Genomic DNA, 7,859 nt, shown 5'->3' on the forward strand with positions numbered 1-7,859 from the left:
CAAACTTTGTACGAGTCCATACCTCATAGAATTCAAGCTGTAATTACTGCCAAAGGCAGTCCTACTCCATATGAAAATAAATTTGTTTGAAATTTTAAGGTGTTTCCATTATTTTGTCCAATCCCAATATATATGTATATATATGCATACACATATAATTATACACATATATGTATATATCTATATTTCTGTGGATGACACCAGGTAGTCCAAACTGTGAATGTGTTTCACCCAACACTGACAAATACTCATTAATCCAAAAATTACATATATGAATAAACTTATACATACACACACACACACACACTGGCACTCAGTCAGTTATGACTGAGTATTCTAGATGACCCAATCAACAGAACAGCCTGTTTGTAAAATTAACAAGCAAATGACTGAGTATTCCACAGACATGCGTACCCTTAACATAATCCCCAAAGAGATTTAATGTGACACAGAATGCGACAAGCCTGGCCCTTTGAAATACAGGTACTACTCATTTTTGCCAGCTGAGTGGACTGGAGCAACACGAAATAAAGTCTCACTGAAGGATACAATGTGCCACTAAGAATCACACTCATGACTATATATGATCATGAGCTGAATATACTAACCACTAAGCCACACACCTTTATATGCATATATATATACATATATATCTCCATACATACGTACATACACATACATATATGGATATATACATACCACACACGTATATATATATTCATGTGTATGTGTGTGTCTGTGTATATATATATATATATATATATATATATATCCCTCTCTATGTTTATTTATATATATGTATGTATGTATGTATGTATGTATTGCTAGTCTGCATCACTGACTTCAGAAAACCAGTCAGCCAGCCATCTAATCACTTATCAGTCTGGTAGGTACTTGAGCAAGATTGACTACATTCTCACTAGAAACAGAGACAGTCAGATACTTATAAATGTGAAGTCCTTTCCCAGGAGGAATGTACTACTCAACATAGGTTGGTGGTTAGTGTCTTCAGATTTAGAGCTAGATGGATACAGAGATGCAAACAAGTTCAAGAAAGTAAGTTATAGAAACACAAAGATCCATCAAATACTCAGAGATTTAGAGACATTCTTATTAAAAAGAGGTGGAGGTAGTGACGTATAATGGAGAGGATAACTGGAAGCTCGTATGGGACAGTCTTCTGAAAGCTGCAAACCAAAACTGTGGTTAGAGTAAAGTCTCTGCCAGATGGAAAGTGACTTTGTGATGGAACAGTGAGGTAGATAGGGCCATAAAAGGAAAGAAACAGGCTTGAAAAAATTAGAGAAAAGGGAGACAGTGAAGAACTATATCAGGTAGGCTAAAGGAAAGCTAAGTGACAGGTTTATCTAGCAAGGGTAGAAGCGAAAAGAAAGAGGTTTGTCAATGTCTAACAACTTGAAGATCAGAGATTTAGGTGTTCTGGACTGTTAGAAAATGTGTCAAAGAAAATCAAGATGTTGTGGGGAAGAAGTGTGTATGGATGGATAATGGTATACTTGCTCTCAGTGACTAAAAAAAAGAAGCAGGGAAGTGGTATGAAAGGCTATTAAACATGGAGAAAGAATGAGAGAAAGAGAATCTTCTCTATTTTGTCCGTCTTGACATTCTGAGTTCAAATGGTGCCAGGGTCAGATTTGACTTTCATCATCTCGGGGTTGATAAAATAAATACCAGTTGAGCACTGGGGTGGATGTAACTGAGTTAGATCCTTCCCCAAACTGTTGGCCTTTTATCAAAATTTGAAACCAATGTATTGAATATCACTATCATCAATCACAGTAAATGTACTGCTGTTTGGGTACATGCATTGCAAGTTGAGGGATATTAATCACATGATCTAACCATAAATCTAGTGTGTGTATATACATGTATACACACACACACACACACACACTCCGTGTTGCTTATTGTTTGATTTTAATCACCCATCCTTTTGGGATGTGATATTCGGGTGCCTTCGCATAAGTACCATATTCAAGCCTTGAATCTATATATATATATATATATACAAACACATATACACACATGTAGTTCTACTGAAGTCCTGGGACCCATGAACTGAGCAGCTCGATTATGGATAACAATCTAAGGGAGACAATCCCTTGCACTTAACCTTTCTTCATAGTCTGTGGGTTCAACAACTGGCCACAAAGTCTTTTCTTCCTCCACTTTGAAGAGAGGTTATAGGCCACCAGCCATTAGGGTCTGAAGAGATGCTGTAAAGCTAAGTGCTTTATGGACGTGAAACTCTGGGTAACCCCATAGACCAGCCATAACTATCTTTATCTAATACACACACACACATGCACGCACACATGCACACACACACACACACACATGCATGCACACACGCACACACACACACAAAGATACACAATACATAGATACATGCAAAAGGAGAGAGAGAGAGGATCATTTAATCTCGCGATGAACAAAATTATGTCTTTATTACTTGTGTCATTATAAAATGTACTCCATTACATTAAGTAATGTGGTTAGAGGCAGGACAATAATTCCTCACACTTGGTAACCCTGTAACACACAAGCAAGATCAAAACGGGTGGAAATGACACATATAAGAAGTGCTATAATTTATGGTGGTGAGACATAGGTAATGAACACAGAGCAGTAGAGAAGGCTGTTAAGAATGGAAATGAAAATATTTCAGGGGATGGAGTGAAGTATTGTTGGAAGAGCATGACAAAGAAATGAACTGCAAAGGATGTTGAGAATTCAGCCAGTTGTGAAGTGGATAAAAATGACTGAATCACGTCTTGGGGAAGGATGAGAGGAGTGATGGAAATGAACATAGAAAAAAAAAAGATTAAGAAAATGACTTGGTTAAAGGTGGTAAATGAGGCAAAAATGTTGGTGAGAGGGGAGTGTAAAGGGGAACGAGGGAGCAAAATGGAGAACACTGCCAAAGGGCCCAAAAACCTAATTTCCACTTTAGTAAAGAAAATGAACTGAACATATTTGTTGTGTTATTGTATACACATGAATACACACATACTCTCTCTCTCTTTCACAACACACACACACACACATGCAAGCAGAGATGGACGATAAATGTAATTTACTGAGAAGTGGTGGTGATGGTGGTGGCCAATCATCCGATCAAATGTGGGAAACTGTGTTCCCATTGATTTTTCAAGTTGCTGATATTCTCTGTTGATCACAACTGAAGAAAACTGACACAACTGTTTTTTTTTGTTTTTGTTTTTTTAAAACCGACAGGGCAGGATTTTAGCTCAGAGTGTACAGAGCCAGAACAGATACTGCAAGACATCCTGTCCAATTCTCTAACATCATCCTCATGATCTTCATTTAATGTCCGTTTTCCCCTTGCTGGCATGGGTTAGATGATTCGACAAGGGGCTGTCAAGCCAGAAGATTCTGCTGAGGTCTAGTTTGGCATGGTTTCCATGGCTGGATGCCCTTCCTAACATCAACAACTTTACAGAGTGCACTGGGAGCTTCTCATGTGGCACCAGCACCAATGCTTTTTACATGGCACCGGCATCAGTGGGGAGGAGGGAGGTCACCAAGGGACTTGCAAGTTAAAGACCCCTTCAACAGAGAGGGGGGGCTAAAGTATAATATAGAGATAGAGAATAGGAGTCTTGCTATAGAGGAGATACATAGCTATCCCAGTTGTAAAGGAAAGGAGAGAAAAGAGGGAAATAGGGTTAAAGAGAGCAAGAGAGTGTCATGACACAGAGACAGATGAAAAGAAAAGTTGATCCCTGTAGAGTTAGAACTCAGAATGGAATGAATCAGAACAAATACTGTAAAGTAATCTATCTAGATTCTAATGACTGCTAATTTGCCACCTTCATATAGAGAGTCATTGATGGAAAGGGAAATGAATAGAGAGGAAGGAAAGAGTGATACAAAGAGAAGAAAGAGATGGGTATGCATAATTAGAAATATAGAAAGTACCTCACACACACACACACACACACACACACACACACACACACAACAAAAGCTGAAAATAATAATAAAAAAAAACATGAATTGTATTAAAAAACCCGTCAGAATATAAAAGTGAAAGATTTTATTATGCTCGTCACACCCTGCTCACTGAAATAGATTTTTCACAAATTCCGCAAACTCTGATCTTCAGATGTTCTTTTAGCGCGCACACACACACACACACACACACACGCGCACTAATACATACACATGTATGTATGTGCATATATACATATGTGTATGTGCATATATACATATACATATATGCATACCCACACATATACACATACATGCATATATATACATACACATATATATACACACACATATATATATATACATATATACACACATACATGAGCATATACATACATACACACACACACACACGTTATTTTACTACTTTTATTTGAATGCGAAAGATGTTGAAGATGGAGTGAAGAGTTACATAAAAATAGGAAAGAAAAAAAATTTTGAGAGAGAGGAATGAATAAAGAAATGCCACAACAAATTATTATTATTTTTTTTAATTTTTTTTATTCTTCTTACAGAATAAAACCAACAAATCTCTGATTATCTTTTGTCTGAATATAGAGAGGAGGGCAACAATAGAAGTAGAGTTCACTTGATTAATCTGACACAGCACTTGCAGCTGTATAGCACAGCCAACAGATAAAATTATAGATCATATACACACACACACACACACACATATATATATATATATATATATATATATATATATACATACATATATGCACACACACACACACATGTATATATATATATATAGATATATTTATATAAAATAATGTAACTATGTATAGAATTTATAGGTATATTAACAGATACATGTGTAATTTCTCTTTCACACACACACACACATACACACACAAACCAGCATCCGCTCAGAACAGGGAATGTAATACAAAGTAATGGCCAGTTTATTAATTTTCAGTACTAGGTTCAATTCCTTCTAAGGGCATAATGCTAAAAATAACAAGAAGCCTGAGTCTTCAACAGTGTTCCTATAACTCACACATTAACCAACAGCTGCGGATTTCATTGTTGCCTGCTTAGCTCTTATTAATTTCCTTTCTCTTCATTTCTTTTAACTCTTTATCACTCAGATTACTTAATCAAATGCAATACTTATTTATACACATTGTTTTGAAGCAATCAAGAATTATCTCATACCTTTGGGATTTCAATAATGTGATTGTTTACTTTTAGAATAACATTGTAAAGTAGGTGTGAGAAGCTTCATCTGGCTGGTTTCAACATAAAACAGATAGAATGTTTGGGCCAGATATGGCCAGTTTGAATGTTCAAGGTTTACTATCCTACTTTCCTTCCATACTTAATTTTTTCCTAACATTTCATACAGCTGGTTGTCACATTAAATCTTCTAATTTATACTTTCTGCTCAATCACTGTAACTCAGTGTTACTCTTTCTTTCTTTCTCTCTTTCTCTCTCTCTCTCTGTTTTCCTATGTCTTCTGTACCCACTCCATATACTTTCTATCTGACTTACTGTCAATAAATATTTCCTTGAATTTCCCAGAGGGTAATCCTTTGCATTTATTGAACAACTGATTATCTTCTCTGATTAATCAAACAATTAATTAACTTGCTCGTTAATTTTGATTAATAAAAAGCAGGTAGAGCAATGCCTGTAGCTAATTGATGCTTTCCTCTCCAATGGGAAAGAGAGAAAAAGCTTAGAGAGAGCTTATTTGGGGATCCAGAGGAAAGGCTGGGTGAAGATTAAAGAGCTTCAGTGTTATTCAATGAGTGGAAAAAAAAAATACTGACTGACAATGAACAAGATGAGGAAAGATGATAGATTTTTATGTAACTTGTGATTTTAAGTATGGCTGTGTGGTAAGAAGCTTACTTCTTAACCACATGATTCCAGGTTCAGTCCCATTGCATGGCACCTTGGGCAAGTGTTTTCTACTATAGCTTCTGGCCAACTAAAGCCTTGTGAGTGGATTTGGTAAATGGAAACTGAAAGAAGCCCACTGTGTATATGTATGCGTATGTGTGTCTTTTTGTTTGTCCACCATCACTGCTTGACAACCAGTGTTGGTTTGTTTACATCCTCATGACTTAGCAGTTCGCCAGAAAGAGAGTGATGTAAGCACCAGGCTTAAAAAGAAAAATAAGTAATGGGGTCGATTCATTTGACTAAAAGTTCTTCAAAGTGATACCCCTGCAGTCTGATGACTGAAACAGATAAAAAATAAAGTATAATGTCATTATATGCATAGTGTTAGTGGGGCTCCTTATACCCTGGTGAAGTAGCAAGTGCTCTTTTGGGCAGTTTAACCTGTTAGCATTTAAACCGGTCATGTCTGGCCCAGATATTCCACCTGTTTTATGTTCTAACCAGCTAGATCTGGCTTCTCAGACCTAACCTATAATGTTATTCCAAAAACAAACAATCACATCTTCAGAATCTCAAAGCTATAAGATCATACATGATTAACTCAAAGCAATGTGAATAAATAATTATTACATTTGACAGAATAATTAGAACACTAAATGGTTAAACCTGATAGAACCTATCCCTTTCCAGGTATGAATACAGTCAATTTTTTGGTGGAGAGAAAAAAGTCAGACAGAGAGACAAAGAAAGTGATAGCAACTCCCCAACTGAGCAACATCCAACAGTATCAATAGGTTATGGGTTAACACTTATGTGCTAAAATAGGCACTGGATTAAAAAGGTTAAAATATTAAAATAGCTTCAAGTTCGGAAGTCTGCAAATGCGGAATTATTTTTCCATAAAATATAACAATCCAGTATGGTGTTTATATAAGACATTCAAGCAAAATTGGAACATTCTACTGTGTAAGATCCTAAATGAAAGCTCAAGAGATAAAAACTGAAGGCAAGGTTACTGAAGCCTCTCATTCATCAAATATCAAGGACAAAATCTAAGATAGAGCATCATTGATAGTAGTGTCCAGTATGGCCAGAACTAGTAAAACATATTTTATCAATCCAGAGAGGATGAATGACAAAGTCAACTTCAGCGGAATTTGAACTCAGAATGTAAACACGGATGAAATGCTGTTAAGCATTTTGTCTGGCTTGCTAACAATTCTGCCAGCATATAAAATATTGACAACAAAGCTACAATAGACATTAGAAAAGTTGGTTAATTTAGAGAGATGTCAATACTGGTAGTTTGAAAATGCCTTCCATTCATATTTTGTCAATGTTTCTTCATTGACAAATGATAATCATTCTTCTTCATATGGCAGCAATAATTACTATAAAATGTAATTAAGAAATGCTGGGCAACAACTGTTCCAAGTCAAATCTGCCTAGGGGAAGAGCAACAGTTACAATTTGTTACCCGCTCAATAGTAAAATATCTCTGCAAATAAGTACACCTGTACCAAAATTGTAGGGGATATTTTAAACAGACAGAGTTTTAGCTTTTGAGTTTAACCATTCAAATGTCAGACTTCTCTGATCAAGGACCAGTGGAGTTAGTCACTTGCCTTGCTTATATGTCAGAGGCACATTTACTTTTAGAAGGGCTTGCTATCATTGTTTACCGTCCGCTTTCCATGCTAGCATGAGTTGGACGATTTGACTGAGGACTGGTGAACCAGATGGCTACACCAGGCTCCAATCTGATTTGGCAGAGTTTCTACAGCTGGATGCCTTTCTTAACGCCAACCACTCTGAGAGTGTAGTGGGTACTTTTATGTGCCACCAGCACGAAGGCCAGTCAGGCGGTACTGGCAATAAGAATTTGTTCTTGAATGTATATATCTTTTGAACACGTTTTTTTTTTTTTGTTATAGTCCACAGATAAGATCAAGTGATTCTCAGTACAGA

The 7,859-nt window shown here is 36.4% G+C and overlaps 1 protein-coding gene across 9 annotated transcripts in view; it reads right to left on the reverse strand.

The window, feature by feature from the left end:
• The window catches only part of LOC106868354 (N-acetylated-alpha-linked acidic dipeptidase 2), a 1,027,134-nt gene that overhangs the window by 449,504 nt on the left and 569,771 nt on the right, over window positions 1–7,859 (reverse strand). The gene's annotated exons all lie outside the window — the stretch shown is intronic.

Source organism: Octopus bimaculoides, chromosome 9, assembly GCF_001194135.2.
Source record: "Octopus bimaculoides isolate UCB-OBI-ISO-001 chromosome 9, ASM119413v2, whole genome shotgun sequence".
Taxonomy (NCBI): domain Eukaryota; kingdom Metazoa; phylum Mollusca; class Cephalopoda; order Octopoda; family Octopodidae; genus Octopus; species Octopus bimaculoides.